Here is a 16,793-nt window from a genome sequence, read left to right on the forward strand (position 1 = left end):
CATCTGGGACTTTCTAAAAAATGTGCATTAAAGAAGATGTCCATTGACTAGGGAATGTTTAATCAAGTTGTGGTATAGGAGTGTTAATATTGTAAAACATATGTGAATTAATGTAGAATGAAGTAAGTAGAAGCAGGGAAACAATACACATAATGATTACAATAATGAAAAGAACAAAAGACAAAGGAAGAGAGAGAGAGAGAGAGAGAGAGAGAGAGAGAGAGAGAGAGAGAGAGAGAGAGAGAGAGAGGAAGGAAGAAAGAAAGAAAGAAAGAGAGAGAGAGAAAAAGAGAGAGAAAGAAAGAGAGAAAGAAAGAAAGAAAGAAAAAAAGAAAGCTGAACGCTGTATAATTATAATGACCAAACTTAGCTTCTGAAGAAAAGTTTGAGACAATACACCTGTCTATCAGATTTGGGGAGTGGGAGAGGGCCTATAGGTGCATATACTGTCAGTTTTGGTTGATATCTCAGCTGGTTTTGCTGATACTTCCCTTCTCCCATTTTAATCTTTGTCACAAAGGATTGCTCTATGAGTCAGGGCTCTTATGAGTGGAATGTATTGGTAAATAAATTGATGTGCAAAAAAGGGATAAATAAGATAAAAAATAAAGAGAAGAAACAGACCTAGCCAACTTGAAAAACATACATTATAAAAGGTAATATTTTTTAATTGTCCTGTAGCACACCCTATCCCCATGTTGAGGTTTAGAAAGCTGCCTACCTTATCCTAGTCCCAGCTCTGCACCCCAGAAATAGTTATGGGGCACATTCAAAAGTATGTGAATGGGTATGGGAAATTCCAGTTGGGGCCTTCAAATTCAGGAATGGAACAGTCTCCAGTGTAGTTATGGCCTCCTATCAGAAGAAGGTCTGGCAAGGGAAGGAATGAAAAAAAAAACAAAACCCAAAAGCATTAAATTTCCTTAAAAATAACAAACAGTAACAACTTTTGACTACAATCTTGAGCAAGCAAATGGAATAGAAGATTGTTGTTCATCCCTTTCAGACCTTTGCTTTCCAGAAAGAAATCTAGCAAGGGCTTTAGCAAACAATCACGGAACTTTGGACCAAGATAGGCAAGTGGACTGAAATCTTCGTTTCATTGCTAAAATTCTAGTCCCTAAGCTGTCTAAATTACCAGCCCGTACTGAACCTCCCCTACCAAAGTTCCCACTAGTTACTTCAATTGCTGAAGAATTCCAGTGTAGAAGGGCTCGAACGGGAAGGCATTCCCTCGGGGCTTGGAAGAAGAGAAAGATGACTCCCGCGCCCCCTTCCTCCATCTGGATTCTTGGCTACCTTGACCCAAGAGTCTGAACTGCTCTGAATTCCTATAAAATGGACCCAGAGGCTTTGTGTGTAAACCAGATGAATTTAAGGGAAGCAGAAGAAAAGGAGAGTACTGGAATCTGTCTTCCAAACATCCGAAGCCCGGCAGGGAAAGGGGACAGCTTCTCTCTCAGCAGAAAATGTTTCTAATCACAAAGTATTGGAGAAGGGAAGGCACCCTGTCTTGCTTCAGGAGCTGATTCTTCAAACACCTGTTCCCAGGCGCTGGGGCTCAACCCGAGACTCTACTTTGTTCTCGAGTCAGTCATTTGGACCCTTTGCGGTTCTTGAGCTTCCATTGCCCAGAGATCGTAAAGGAACCTGCACAACAACTCTTAGCACCAAATGACAACTACTGCCACCGAAAAGCCAGCTTAGTCCCTTGTACCCTACTGAGACGCACAGCAAGAACCCCGGGCTCGCGTCGGAGCTCTCACAAATCTGCCCAGTCTAGATCCAATTTTAATGACTCCATTTCTTCAGATTTACATCTTGTAGTCCCACAGTTCTCCTCCTCCTCCTCCTGCCACCCTATTCTCAACCCACTCGCCCCCACCCCATTCCCACCACACATGCTCAAACATTCACCCTCCCCTAGCCGTTCTTCATAGGCAAGAAAGAGGGGAAGGGGGGCTGGCTCTTTTTGCCGTTTTATCAGGGGATGAAAGGGGAATAAGAGGGATTATTGACATGCATCGTTACTTTCTTTCAGATGCCAAACCCAATTAAAATTAATAAAAAGCTGAGCTGCTGCTGCTTGGTCCCCAGTAGAAGAGACTGCGTGTGTGTTGAAGGCTAGGGCTTGCAAGGGGAAACTCAAACACAGACTGGCCCAGAGATCGCTGTGATTTCCTGATTTTAGCTTATTCAAGGAACCCAAAGAATACTTGAACCTCCAGTCCCCACTAGGGCTGCCTGACCCTGTTTACAGACCTCAGTTACCATGTTAGGCAGTGCCCTTAATTATTACACCCATTAAATACCTCGTTTTTCTTCCTAACTCTGAAAATAGAATTTGAATGGATTCAAATTCAGCTAAATTTTATGCAGGTCAATTATTCTATAATCCTTGTCAACAATTAATCACTTGTTGATTTGTTTATTGAAAGTTCCTCTTTCTCTTCATAGTTATTAGCACTGCTCAATAGGCCTTGCTTGGAAAAGACCAAATGATTAAAAAAAAAAAAAGAATCTTTTCTGAAATGCTTGTTTGGAGGTTCGAACACTTCTAGCTACGGTCTTGTGTATTTGCTCAAATAGTGAAGTGAAAGGTAGTCAAAATCTCCTAAAATGCAGAAAGCATCCTGTTAAGTTATAATGGAAAGACAGTCAATAAATATTTTAAATATCTACTGTGTGCCAGGCACTGTGCTAAGAGCTGGGGATACAAAAAAAAAAAAAGACAAAAGACAGTCCTTGTCCTCAAGGAGCTTAACTCTAATAGGACAGACAAGTTAATTGTATATAACTGAATTCTGGTGATTGTGGTTGGTATAAATATATGCCTGCCTTTTCCTGGTCAAAACGCATACTTTAGTTGTGTTCAGAAATTTTTGACTTGCAACGTGAAAGATTGATAAGTGTTTTGGTTTCTTTCACTAAAAAGATCAGCTCTGATTTTCTTGGTATATCAATTGTGTACATCGGCAGTGTGGTTAACAATAAGCAACTTATTTTGCAACCTTTTCAGAATTGTGAAATTCCTAGCAAAGGATTATTAAGTTTAAATAATTTCATTTAAAACATCTCTTTGTTGAACTGGGGATCCTTATATGAATCGGATCCAGTTACATCTCCTTGCCAACATATTCATGTTACAGTTGAACTACGTATTTCTATACTTAAATGGACCTGTGACCTTCACTGCATTAGTACCGTCCCCAATTGGATCGGATAATAATCCATTAGTGCCTTCTCATCCTATGAGATACTTTTCCAGGTTCTCCCATACAGCCTCCAAAGAAGACCTACCCGACATTCTGGAAGCCTTCCTCTGGGACTTTTAACATTGTGTGGGTTTCTTTATTTTAAGAAAGAGCTTGCCTGGGGGGGGGGAGCGGTATGGATGCATAAATTTTTCCAGAGATAACTGTGATGTAAAGATGAAAGGCATCAATTTAAAAAAACCTAGTAGGTGCCAGCACAGCCAATAAGCCAAATAAAGAATAAAAGGAAGAATTATTTTAAAAGAATGAAGTGGCCACATAGGGAGCTCTTTGAGAACTCAGATTTAGAAAGAAAGGAAGAAAGAAAGAAAGAAAGGAAGGAAGGAAGAAAGGAAGGAAGGAAGGAAGGAAGGAAGGAAGGAAGGAAGGAAGGAAGGAAGGAAGGAAGGAAGGAAGGAAGGAAGAAGGAAGGAAGGAAGAAGGAAGGAAGGAAGGAAGGAAGGAAGGAAGGAAGGAAGGAAGGAAGGAAGGGAGTACATATTAGGAAGGAAGGAAGAAAACCACATAAAGGCAAATGTAGAAAAGTGGCACTTCCTTATAAGGACGTGTCAGAAAGGCCTGAAAAGAGAGAGGCTCGTGAAAAATGCTAAAGCAACAAAAAAGAGCTTTTTAAAATTATATATTAAGCAAAAAGAACAAAAAAAAGGGGGTGACCTGCTGCTTTAGGCAAGCAGGTACAGAATGCTGAGTGACAAGAACAGTATGAACTACTCAGTAGCTATTTTGTTTCCATTTCTTCTGTCGAAGAAATCATGTTTGAAGATCTTCAGTCTGGAAAAGAGAAAACATGAAAAATAGTTAAAAGGGAATTGAAACCCAAGTGAGGGGATAGTCAGAGAGTACCCAGCTGCCCCAAGCGAATTCAAGTCAGCTTGCTGAATAAATTAAACCCTGAAAGAACTTGAAGATACATGATTGTTGAACCAGTCAGTGGTCTTTGAAGAACTGTGGAGAATTAGAGAGGTGCTTTGGGATAAGTGACTGGCAACCACAGATTCAATTTTCAAAGAAGGAAGGAGAATTTTATAAACTGAACTTGACATCCATCCCTAGAAAAATTCTAGAGCTGAATATTAGATTGTGAGCACTGAGAAAGGGAAGCAATGATCTCTAAGAGCCATCTTGGAGTCAATAACAAGTCATGTCAGGCTAACCTCAGCTCTACGTGGTGGGCTAATTTCCTTTGTCGTCATGGTCTTCTTATTCATTCATCCAGCAAACGTTTATTAAGTGTAAAATATATGCAAGGAATTGTACTAGGCACCAGAAATGCAAAGACAAAAATGAAACATTTCCGTATTGTATTCCTTTGCCTTTTGGCCATCAACTAGATGGCCATTAATTAATTTCTATGAAGTGAGTACAAAAAGCCACTCAAATACTGAAATACTCCAGGCAGTGAGAAGGCAGAGTGGATACACTACAGAACTTGGAATCAGGAGACCTAAGTTACAATTCTGCCTCAGACATTTACTAGATGTGACCCTGGGCTAGTCCCTTAACCTCTCTCAAATTCATTTTCCTTATCTGTAAAATGGGAATGAGAGCATCTATTTCACAAGGTTATTGTGAGGATCAAATGAATTAACATGTAAAATCTTAAAGCACTATATATAAATGCTAGCTATTACTACTACTACTGCTACTACTACTACTACTACTACTACTACTAATAATAAACGGAGCTGTAATTTCATTGATTTTGGAGTTCTCTACAATGATGCAGATTAAAACTTGCCTGCCCTATGCAATTTTCATCCACATCCTCCTAAAATTTCACCACTGTAAATTCACCCACAGTGCTGAGATCCTTCCTTGCTCTCTCCTAACATCATCATTTATTCTGGCCATCCATCTGTTGTCCTTCAAGTTTACCATATTACCTGTCCATCTTCTCTTTTTGTCATACAATTCTTTGGTGACCATCTTTTACTCCTATTCTTCTTCAGAATTCCATTTTGGTTATATGTTGCATCCTGCTTACACATAGTATATGCCTTTTCTGTTGCAGTCTATGTGATATTAATCTTTAGTTGTTCAGAGACAGTGACATTGTGATGGCCCACACCCTGATGCCATGTAGAAACACTGACAAAATGTTTGTATTGAAAAGAGGGACATTTACCATATAACCAAAATAAGAGCAAAATGGATATATGATTTAGACACAAGATGTGATATAATAAGTAAATTAGGATGGAAGTATGGAAAAATTTATTTGTCATATCTATGGATAAAGGAAGAGTTTATAACCAAATGAGACAGGGAGAATCACAGGAAATAAAATGGATAATTTTGATTAAATGAAATTAAAAAGGTTGTGCACAAATAACCCTAATGCAGCCAAAATTAAAAGCAGCAAACATGGGGGGGAGGGGAATTACAGCAAGTTTCTCCAATAAAGGCCTCATTTTTTAAATATATAGAGAACTGAGTCAAATTCATAAGATTCCCCAATTGCTAAATGCTCAAAAGTTATGAACAGGCCATTTTCAGAAGGAAAAATTAAAGACATTAGATTAAAGAAATCAAAACCATCACATGAAAAATGTCCTAAATCACTATTTATTTGGGAAATGCAAATTAAAACAACTCTGAGATATTGCCTCACACTTATCAGATTGGCTAACGTGACAGAAAAGGAAAACGATCAATGCTGGAAGGGACACTGAAAATAGATAAGCCAATGCACTGTTAGTTGCGATATGGTTACACTCCAACCATTCTGGAGAACAATTTGAAACTATGCTCAAAGGGATACTATTTGCATACTCTTTGACCTAGCAATAACACTAGTAGGTCTGTATCCCAAAAACGGCACATTAAAAAGGGCCTATTTTTACAAAAGTATTTATAGTAGCTCTTTTTGTCATGGCAAAGAATTGGAAATTGAGTGGATGTCCCTCAACCGTGGAATGGCTGAACAAGTTGTGGTATATGATTGTGATAGGATTCTATTATGTAATAAGAAATAATGAGCAGAATGGTTTCAGAAAAACCTAAAAAGTCTTATATGAATTGTTGCAAAGTGAGCAGAACCAGGAGAACATTGTACAGCAATATTACAATGATCATCAAATGTGAAAGACTTAACTACTTTGATGAAGACAATGATCCAATACAATTCCAAAGAACCCATGATAAAAAAAAAAGTTATCCTTCTCCAGAGAGAGAACTGATGAATTCTGAGCAGATTGACTTTTTTCACTTAAAAAAGTGAAATAAATATAAAAATAATTATATATAATATATAATCATATATAAAAATAAATAATTCTATATATATAATATATAATTATATATAAAAATAAATAAAAAATAAAAATTTTTCTTGAGGTTTTTTGCCTGTTTTCTTTTGAGACGTGGCTAGTATGGAAATACATTTTGCGTGACTTCATGTATATAATCGATACCATATTTCTTGCTCACGCAATGGTTGAGAAGATTAAAACCTGCCTGCCCTATGCAATTTTCAGAGAGAGAGAGAGAGAGGGTAAGAATTTGCAACTCCAAATTTTAAAAAAAAGAATGTTAAAAATTTTAATATAATTAGAAAATGTTTAATGAAATAAAAATGTTTTTTTTAAAGAAAAGATGGATATTTGTTGTTATGGAAAATTTGGGGTCAGTAACAATATTATGCAATTTCCTAAAAATAATCCAGATTGCTCTCCTCCTTTTTCAACTCTGGGTCCTGCATTTTCTGTCTCACATATATATACTGACAGACTAGCTCTATAAGGCATGCATTAAAATACATGTTGAAATCAGCACAATGGACATTCTTCATCTATTTGGTCTTTCCTATAGGATGGAGAGATCAAATTCCTTTGAGGTTGGTTCTGAGAGAAGAGGAGATTTCACCAAATGAGAGAGTTACTTGGCTCCAGAAAACAGAGACTTTTCCTGATAATCAAGAGGTTCTTGATTCTATATTTTCTCATTCTATATTTTCTTTCAAGTTAAAAAAAATCTGCCTACAGTAGTATGTGTTAGCTTGAATACTTTCAGAGGAGCTAAGGACCTTCTAGGAAAGAGAATAATCAGTCTAAGGGTGGTAGTCTCAGATGTTTCCTGGGTGGAGACTTTAAAAAGAGGTATTTTGAGACCCAAAAAAAATAATTCTACCTATGCCCATCAGGTTAGGAGCCCAACTGAACATGGTTGAAAAAAAAGTGCAATTACAAAAATTACTGTGGGTATGTAGGACTAGAGAAAGGAATTGGGATGATCACGTAGCAAAAATTTGAGACAAAATGTGGACAAGTTCTAGTAGTATATTGGAAGAAAGGCCACTAAAGGAAATTGCACAGGATGAAGAGGATTTCTGTTCTGTATTGGTGGAAGTGGGACCCATATTTATGAAATCATGAATCTAGCAAAGTACCAAGAATATACAGTTAGACCTAACCCCTAAACCACATGTCAAAAAGAGGCTATAGACTATTTATGCCTCCTCATGAAACTTGATGGCATAGTGATTTAATTCTGTTCATTTTGAGCTTCTTTGTGGCTTCCAGGTTTAGCTTTTCTATTTCAGTTTTGCATGGGTTCAATTATCGTCTCTCTGTATACTACTCAAAAGTTTTATATCCAGCCTTAAATCTCTCTATTGAAATACAGTACATTATCAATGGCTTATTGAACATTTCAAATTGAATGTCCCCTAGACATCTCAAACTGAATCGATCCAATACAGAACTAATTCTCTTTCTTTTTAAATTTCTTTTTATTCTGAATTTAATGAACATAAAAAAACAACATTTCCACATACAAAATACAATAGAAAAAGATAGGTCAAACTGCCCACCTCTATTACATATGGCTTGTTTTCTTTAAAATACATAATAAATTCAATGTTATTTTCAAAGTAGTCCTGAAAATCCTTTAAATTTTTAATACTTCCACTCTTTTCTGTGAATTTTAAATTAATTTTTATTCTTTTTTTTTTGATGGGGTGAAATAACTTGTCCTGGGTCACACAGCTAGTAAGTGTCAAGCATCTGAGGCAAGATTTGAATTTAGGTCTTCATGAATCCAGGGCCAGTGCTGCATCTACTATGCCATCTAGCTGACCCTAATTAATATTTATTCTGAATTTAAACACTCCAAAATAAGCATTTCCATATATACAGCAAAATATAAAAGGAAGATTCTATCTGAAACCACGAATCTCTATTTCATATAACTTGCTTTAAAAAAATTTAATAAATTACACACATTACTTAAAAACCTTCCTGTTTGTCTGTTTACTTCTGATTTTCCTTCTGCTCTCTTCCGTGCATTTTTAAAAAAAATGCTTCAATGGCCCCTTTGTATTGGCATCAGTATTACTAACCATCTCTCTCCTTTCCAAATTCTTTCTCCTTCCTAATTAAAACTGAGGGGAGGGGAAAAATGACTCTTGTAACATATAAGCATAGGCGAGAAAAATAAGTCTACATAGTAGATGTGTCCAAAAATGTATATTTCTTTGTGCACCTTGAGTTCATCACCTCTCTGTCAGAAGGTAGATAACATGATTCGTCATAGGTCCTTTGGTGGTATGGCTGGCCTTGATGAGAGCCCTTAAGTCTTTCAAAACTGTTTTTCTTTACAATGTCATCACCCATAGAGAAGTGTGCTAAAGCCGATTCACACCAGCTCATTTATACCTCAGAAATGCACAATCACTACAAACCAGAGGTTGATTATTGTTTTGTCAATTGGCTAGGCTTAAGAAACTGATGAAGAACATGTTCATAGTGCAGACTAAACTTTAAAAAGTGTGGTGCTTTTCAGAGCACCAGTTGTTATCCAACACATCCTTATAAATTGTTCTCATTCTTCTTCCTTTTCCCTGTATTAGTTCATATTATCTAAGATTCAGTGAAATCATTTTTGTAATTTCTAACAGTAGCATTAAATTACATTGATATACCCTAATAAGTTCATCCATTCCCCAATTGATGGGTATTCCCCTTAAATGCTAGTTGCTTGTTTTTCTTTTTTTTTTTTTCCCTTTTCTTTTAATTGAAACTTCAGGATCAGGAAATTTGTTTTATTTTGTGATACTCCCTCCCTCTTAACTCTCACCCCCAAACTCATTTGTTTTCCCATTTAGTTGATGTATTTCTGCATCAAACTGAGTGTGTGTTTCAATACCCTTTTGTCCAGTTCAAAGTGAGGTTTCTTTGATGTCCACTCCCCTTATCTCTTACTTATGTTTGTATATTCTTCCTCTCATTCACTTCAACTTTGAAAAATAGCAAATTTTACCCCCTTCTTCCTCTTTTTTACAATAGTGTCATGCTCCTTTTACTCTCTATTTCCCCCTCTTAAAACTCTCAAAAAAGAACCAATACAACCCCAGGTCCCTCTTTTTTTTCTTACTTAACTCCAATACCCTTTGAAGACATTGGAGTTTTAAAGGAACACTCGTTTCTTTCCCCTCTACTAGAATGTTACCACTACATCATCTTATACCTCCTTCTCAAATAAATTTACATTTCCAGGTTTCCCTTAACTCTTGTTTTTGGATTTTAAGATTCCTCGCAGATCTAGCTTCTTTTCATCATGGATGTTTACAAGTCCTCTATTCCATTAAAGACTCATTTTTTTAAACATGTAAGATTTTGCTCAGCTTTGCAAGTTATTCTTGGTTGTAGGTTTGTGTATTTTGCCTTTTGGAATATTGTATTCCAAGATCTCCTGTCCTTTTAAATAGAGGTTGACAAATATTTGTGTGATTCTTATTGTTGACTCTGGGTCCTTGATTCTTGAACTTTTTCTTTTTGAATGTTTATAGTATTTTTTCTTTGATATGGAAGCCCTGATTTTGGCTATGGCATTCCTGGGACTTTTTTCTTTGAGGTTTCTCTCCAGAGGTGGTCAGTGGATTCTTTCTAACCTCATTTTGCTGCCTGTTCCTAATAGATCTGAGAAGTTTCATTTATGATTCTTAAAATAATGTCCAGACCTTTTTTCTTAACATGGTTTTGAGAGTCCAGTGATTCTTAAATTGTCTCTCTTTAACTTGTTTACCAAACAATTGTTGTTTTTTTTAAACAGATACCTTACATTCTCTTCCTTTTTTTTTTCACTCTTTTTGCCTTGTTCTAACATTTCTTGCTGTCTCATGGAGTCATTGATCTGTTTGCTATTTTCTAGTTTTCAGGGATTTTATTTCTGGGTGAAGTTTTCAACCTTCTCTTCTAAGCTACTTATTCCTTTTTCTAATTCTTTCCTCAAGAACTTTTGGGAGTTTTTTAGTCTCTTACTTCATTTATTCATGTAGTCCTTTTGGAAAATTCATTTCTTTTTAAAACCTTGAGTCTCTGCTCAAAGCCGTAAGAGAGTTACTTTCTTCTGGGGTGAATTTTTGGGCATCTCTAGATCTATAATTTTTATGCTGGTCAATGTCTTTTTTGATTTATTCCTTTTGTCACTGCTAGTTCCTGAATTGGGTCTTTCTGCAAGGGCCAAGTTTTTCTCCCTGATGCTCTGCTGGATAGGATGGTGAGCCCTGCTTCATCTTACCCTACGTCACCTGATTTCCTGTACTGCATTCCCCCTCCCTGGGTTCAGGCCACTACCCCCATCTTTCAGGTTCAGAATGCTTGGTCTTCAGACATCTCAAGACAGAGTGCTAGAGACCTATAAGTCCTTATGCACCTGGACCATTCTACTCTGAATACTGATACACCACACTTTTGGTTATTGATACCCAGGGCTTCCAACATTCTCTTTGTGAGTTTTTGACCACCCTGGAGCTTTCTTGGAGGAGCTCTCCATTCTTACTGCCATCAGACATAGCCTTGCAGATTTCATGTGTTTCTGTCTGCCTCTGCTCATGCTGGGAGGTTATGGGCTTGTTAGCTCGCACTGGCACTGACTTTTCTGGAAGTCTCCTTTCCTAGTGGCCAGAGTCAATACAGAGGCTGAGTTTTTGTGCAGCTCTGGGAATGGAAGTAGTCACTTACTGTAGATTCTTATTACTGTGGATTTTTATTATTATTCTTTCTAGCACGAATTTCAAATTTTTGCTGGAGTAGGTATGTCTGCTAGGCAATCTGCCTCCATTGAGGTACCTATCCAGGGTGGAAATTTCCATTTATTCTCCCTGCTCCCCACTCAAGTTCACTTCTCTTCTGAAACTCCCTATTACTGTCAAGGGTACCACAATCCTCCTAATCACCCAGTTTTACAACTTTGTTGTCATCCTTAACTCCCTGCTCTCATTTGTTCCACACATCCCATCAGTTGTCTCATCTTGTCACTTCTATATCCACAACATGATTGAGATATATCCCCTATTATCCACTCACACAGACACCATTCTAGTTCAGGGTTTGGCCACTTGTCACCTGGACTATTGCCTCTTTTGGTCTCCCCATCTCAAATTTCACCCCACTCCAATCCATCCTTCTCACAGACACAAAAAGGACATTCCTAATACACAAATCTAACCATGTTAACCCCCATAACTCCATCCCAATCAATGAGTGCCAGTGGATCCCTTTTACCTCTAGGATCACATCAGAAGATAAATACAGGACAATCTGAAAGGAGGTTTATTGCTCATGCCAAGCAAAGATTTCTGCCTTTCCTTTTAAATTAATTTAATTTTTTTTTCATTTTAGGCAATTGGGGTTAAGTGACTTGCTCAGGGTCACACAGCTAGTAAGTGTCAAGTGTTTGGTCTAAGGCTGGATTTGAACTCAGGTCCTCCTGACTTCAGGACTGGTGCTCTATCCACTGCACCACCTAGCTGCCCCTCTGCCTTTTCTAGAAGAGCTTGGAAGTCTGCGGACTTACAAAGAATTTCCCTCAAGAAAGAGATAGCCAAGGATTTCATCTGAGTCAGAAGCTGGAAGGAAGGAGTCATCCATTGGAGCAGCATCCAACAGAGACTACCCCAGGGGAGTGCTGGAGTGAGCTCCATTTTGTCCCATTGTCAGATTTGAAGTGTGAGCATTTACACCTCACAAATCAGCAAACCATAAACCAGAGCTTGATGGATTATGTTTGTTAGTTATGCAGGCTTAAGGAAATGATGGGCTAAGCATTAATAATACATATTAAACTTGAAAATACGTCATGTGTACATTTTTCCTTTAGAGCCTATCGTTAAACATTTAAGAGCACACTCCCTAGACTATAACTACTTTACAGGATTGTGGTAAGGATCATATGGGATAATATATGTAAAGTACTTTTCAAATATTAATGTATGATATAAATTGCCAGTAATCATCATCTCATCACCATCATCATCACCATCATCATCGTAGACTACAACTGCCAAGCAGCATTCAGTAGAAGTGCTGAGACCAGTCAGTGGAAACTACAAAACCAGTGGAGACTACAAGACCAGTAGGACACAGAACCAGCAGAAGCAACATGAAGACATCACTAGATTTCAGTGGCCTTGTAACATCAGAGGCATGAGTTGCCCCTCCACAAATACACTATAGCCACATGTGTTCCTTATGTGTGTGCCTCTCCACACAAGCCCCCTGGTCATATATATTCCCTCATCCACATGTATCCCTCTACATATTTTCCCTATGTTTATCCATCTTCCCATTGATGAGCATATTTGTGGCACAGTGCACCCCAGGTATAGGGGAAGTGTTTTGTTGCTACTTTTCATACTCTGCTATTGCTTTGAACTAATTCTATTCTTTGGAAGATTCTTAAAGATAAATACAGCAGTGGGTGCTTGTGAGCTATGGTTTTAGGGGCTACATACCCACAGAGTAGCCATTTCCTGGGGGAACTACCCTGAGAGTTGTTGTATGTCACCGGGTACTTTAAAAAAAAAAAGAGCACCAAAAGGAAGCTCTCTGAAACATTTTTCATACGGCTGTCAAAGTGATTTTTCTGACCACATCACTCCCTTACTCAATAAACTCCAGGGGTTCCCTATTGACTTTAGGACCAAATATACACTTCTTTGTTTGGAACTTAAAGCCTTTCATAACCTGGTTCCAACTTATCTTTCAAGTTTTATTATACATTTTTCCTCTCCATGCTCTCTATAGTCCAGCCAGTTGACCTACTTGGTTCTTTGTACAACACTTCCTCTCCTCTCTCCACGCCTCTGTTATTGGTTGTCTCCCATTCATAGGATTCACTCCTTCCTTCCTTCTGGCTCTTAGAATTCCTAGTTGTTGTTGTTAATTTTTTAAACTAAGTTGAAGTTTTAGCTTCCTAGTTGTTGTTGTTAATTTTTTAAACTAAGTTGAAGTTTTAGCTTTTACGTGAAAACTTCTTTGATTCCCCAACCCTAGCTGCTGGTACCTTCCTCTTCCAAATTACTTTGTATTAAAAAAAAGTATGTGTGTGTAAGTACATGTACACATATGTATTTATACATATATGACGCAAAATAAAAATTTTGCATATATTCATTTGTATTTTATAGATGATTGTATTGCATATATATACAATGCGTCTTTATATACTGACATGTACCTCATAAAGCAACATAAATAAAATATAAATATAAATTTCTTGAGTACAGGAACTGTTTTATTTTTGTCTTTGTATCTCCAGCACCTAACACCTGGCACTTAATAAATGTTTGTTGATTGATTTGAAGTTGAACTCTGAGTGATTGTGCTGACCAATTTTGGTTCCAGAGAACAGATAATGAAATATAACTCAGCAGAGAATATTGCATACACTCTCAGCTAACAATCAATGAATCTGTCATTTTCATGTAACTATTTTTCAGTGCTGGAGCCTGGGGAAGTTTATATTTTGAAATGATTTTGCAATATAAAAACTAAAATCATGAATAAAAAGTTCAAAATATAAAAATAGACTATTTAAATTTTAATCCATTAAAAAGTAATGGATTGGAGCTAGTGCAGGCTTTAAAGACACACTAGGAGGATATTGTAATAGTTTTGTCAGGTGATATCAAGGACTTCACTAGGTTGGTGGAAATTAGATGAAAAGGAAAGGACTTTTCAAGATTTTCATTTCCTTTTTAATTAACTTCTTGTTTAAAAGATGCATCCTTACTTTTGCCTTTCTTCTCCCTCTTCTCCAGTCAATAACACAACCAGGCCTGAGTAGCTCTGAATGATGACTGGTTACTTTTGGGTCTCCCCATCAGCATGACATAGTGTAAAGAAACCTGGTGTGGGAGGCAGGAAGCTGAAATAAGCTCAGCTTCCATGATTCACTCTGGGCCTCAGTTTGAGAGTAGATGAGCATCTGTAAAATAAAGAGTTTTGACTACAAAGTTTCTAAGATCCCTTCTAACATTCTATGATTATATTTGCTCTGATGGTCTTATATAAGAAAAGCCTGAAGAACTTGAGACCTTCCTATAGATAAGCCAATGAAGCTGTTTAAAGGAGAAAATCGTTGCCCATGGTCAAATCTATTCAAGTTGTAAAACAGATAGGAATCTTTCCCTTTATTGGATGTAGCTACCAGACAATGGTTTCAGAAAATGGGAAGGGTGGGGGAAGTAACAGGGTTTCAAGAAACAAAGAGATTTGCACAGATGTTTACCATGGAAACAGAAGTCTCATTTCCCTAATAGAAGTAGATCCAGGTCAAGAAGCAATTCAGAGGCATCTACACGTTACCTTTTATGAAAAAGATTTAAGAGTAAGAAATGTAATGTTTTAAGGCTTACAAAACACCTTAATTAATTAACGTATACCACCTTTATGTGCAAGTGGAAAGTGATTCCTCCAAGGTATTTTGATGCTTAAAATAGGTTGTTAGTGTGATGTTATCTCTAGAGATAACCTTTTCACAGAAAAAAAAGTTTAGTATTTTCCATAAAGTGAGACAACAAATGGATAATCTAAGTGATACATTAATATCCCCAAGTACAAAAGAAAGATTTCCAGTAGGATAGAAAGATCTTTTATGAAAAATTTATGAGAAAACTCAGACAAAAATCAATACAGGATTAGAAGGAATGGGGCAATTGTCATCTGTAGGAAAAGTACTCAAGGTGCCCAGGAAGATGATGGGGTTCTAAGCATGATTCCTAATCCCTGCTACCTTAAAACAACAAGAAACATTCCAGATGCATAGAAACTAAAATGTTGTCAAGAAGAAGAGGTGGATTGTACTTCAACATAATGTAACACTTCTGAAAAAAATGGTGGTGTTGAACAAAAGATTCAGTTCCCTACCCCAACCTTGTCCAGCTTACTCAACCAATGGACTGCCCTCTATTTTTAGTGTTGTGTGTGATAACCTCTATTCTTCTTCTTAGTAATGTTCCAATCGTATCCTGATTTCATTCTCAACACACCCAAAACTGAACTCATTATCTTACTCCCAAACATTTTCCTCTTCCAGACTTACTTAATATTGTCAAGGGCAACAACATTCTCCCAGGCTCTCAAGCTCTTAACCTTAGTGTTATTCTCAACCTCTCACTCTAAACTCACTCTTATATCTAATATGTTGACAAGTTTTGTGGTTTTTATCTTCATTCAACCAATCAATCAGCATCTATTAAACACCTACTATGTGCCAGGCATTGTGCCCTCTTCTCTCCACTCACACAACCACCCCCTTGGTACAGACCTCATCATTTCATGGGGGGCGAGAAGGGGGCAGGCTGAGGTGACTGGCTATTACAATAGCTTTCTATTTGGCCTTAAGTCATTCCCTGTTCTTGTCCATTCTTCATTCAGCTGACATAGTGATCTTCCTAAAATACATGTCTGCTGCTGTCAGCCCCCTGTTCAGTGAACTTCAGGGGCTGCCAATTATATCTAGGGTCAAATACAAAATTGTCTATGTAGCTTTTAAAGACCTTCACAAACTATCCCTTCCCATATTTCCAATTGTCTAACACTTTATTCCCCATCACGTACTCTATCATGTACTCTATGACCCAGTGATAACAGCCTTCTTGATCTTCCTATACTTTTCCCTTGTACTTCCTACATATTCCACACTACTTTCCATCCCTCCTTTTCATTAGCTGTTCCCCATGCCTAGAAAGCTCTCCCTCCTCATTTTTATGTCTTGATTGCCCTGGCTTCCTTCAAGACAGCCCAAATGCCACCTTGTTCAGGATGCTTTTCTCAGTTCCACCCAGTACTAACTCCTTCTCTCCAAGATTATTTCCACCTACCTCCATGTCTCTCTTTCTACCTCTGTCTCTCTCTCTTTCTCACCCTTTCCACACATACACACACACACACACACACACACACAAACATACACACATATCACATACACATATCTTATATGCAAGGGTGTTCTGGTAAATGTTTAACTATAGGCTTTATTACTTTTCATTAATAATCAGCATTAATAAGTTCCCCAAAATTGGAGGGGGAAACACCTTGACCTGTAGCACCATTGTCCTGGGATGTAAGTTGGGTTGTTTTGTTTATTGAGTTTTTTCTACACAGAGAAGAAGGCAGGGGTGGGGAAAGGGGGGAAGATGAAAGGAAGGGAAGTGTTGAGAATCAAAAGGGAAGGTTGTTCCCAGGTCTAACCTCAGGGATCCCCTGTTATGTTGTTAAATTCCTCCTCGACCCA

This window comes from Phascolarctos cinereus, unplaced genomic scaffold (genome assembly GCF_003287225.1).
Source record: "Phascolarctos cinereus isolate Bilbo 61053 unplaced genomic scaffold, phaCin_HiC Scaffold_3;HRSCAF=262, whole genome shotgun sequence".
Lineage (NCBI taxonomy): Eukaryota > Metazoa > Chordata > Mammalia > Diprotodontia > Phascolarctidae > Phascolarctos > Phascolarctos cinereus.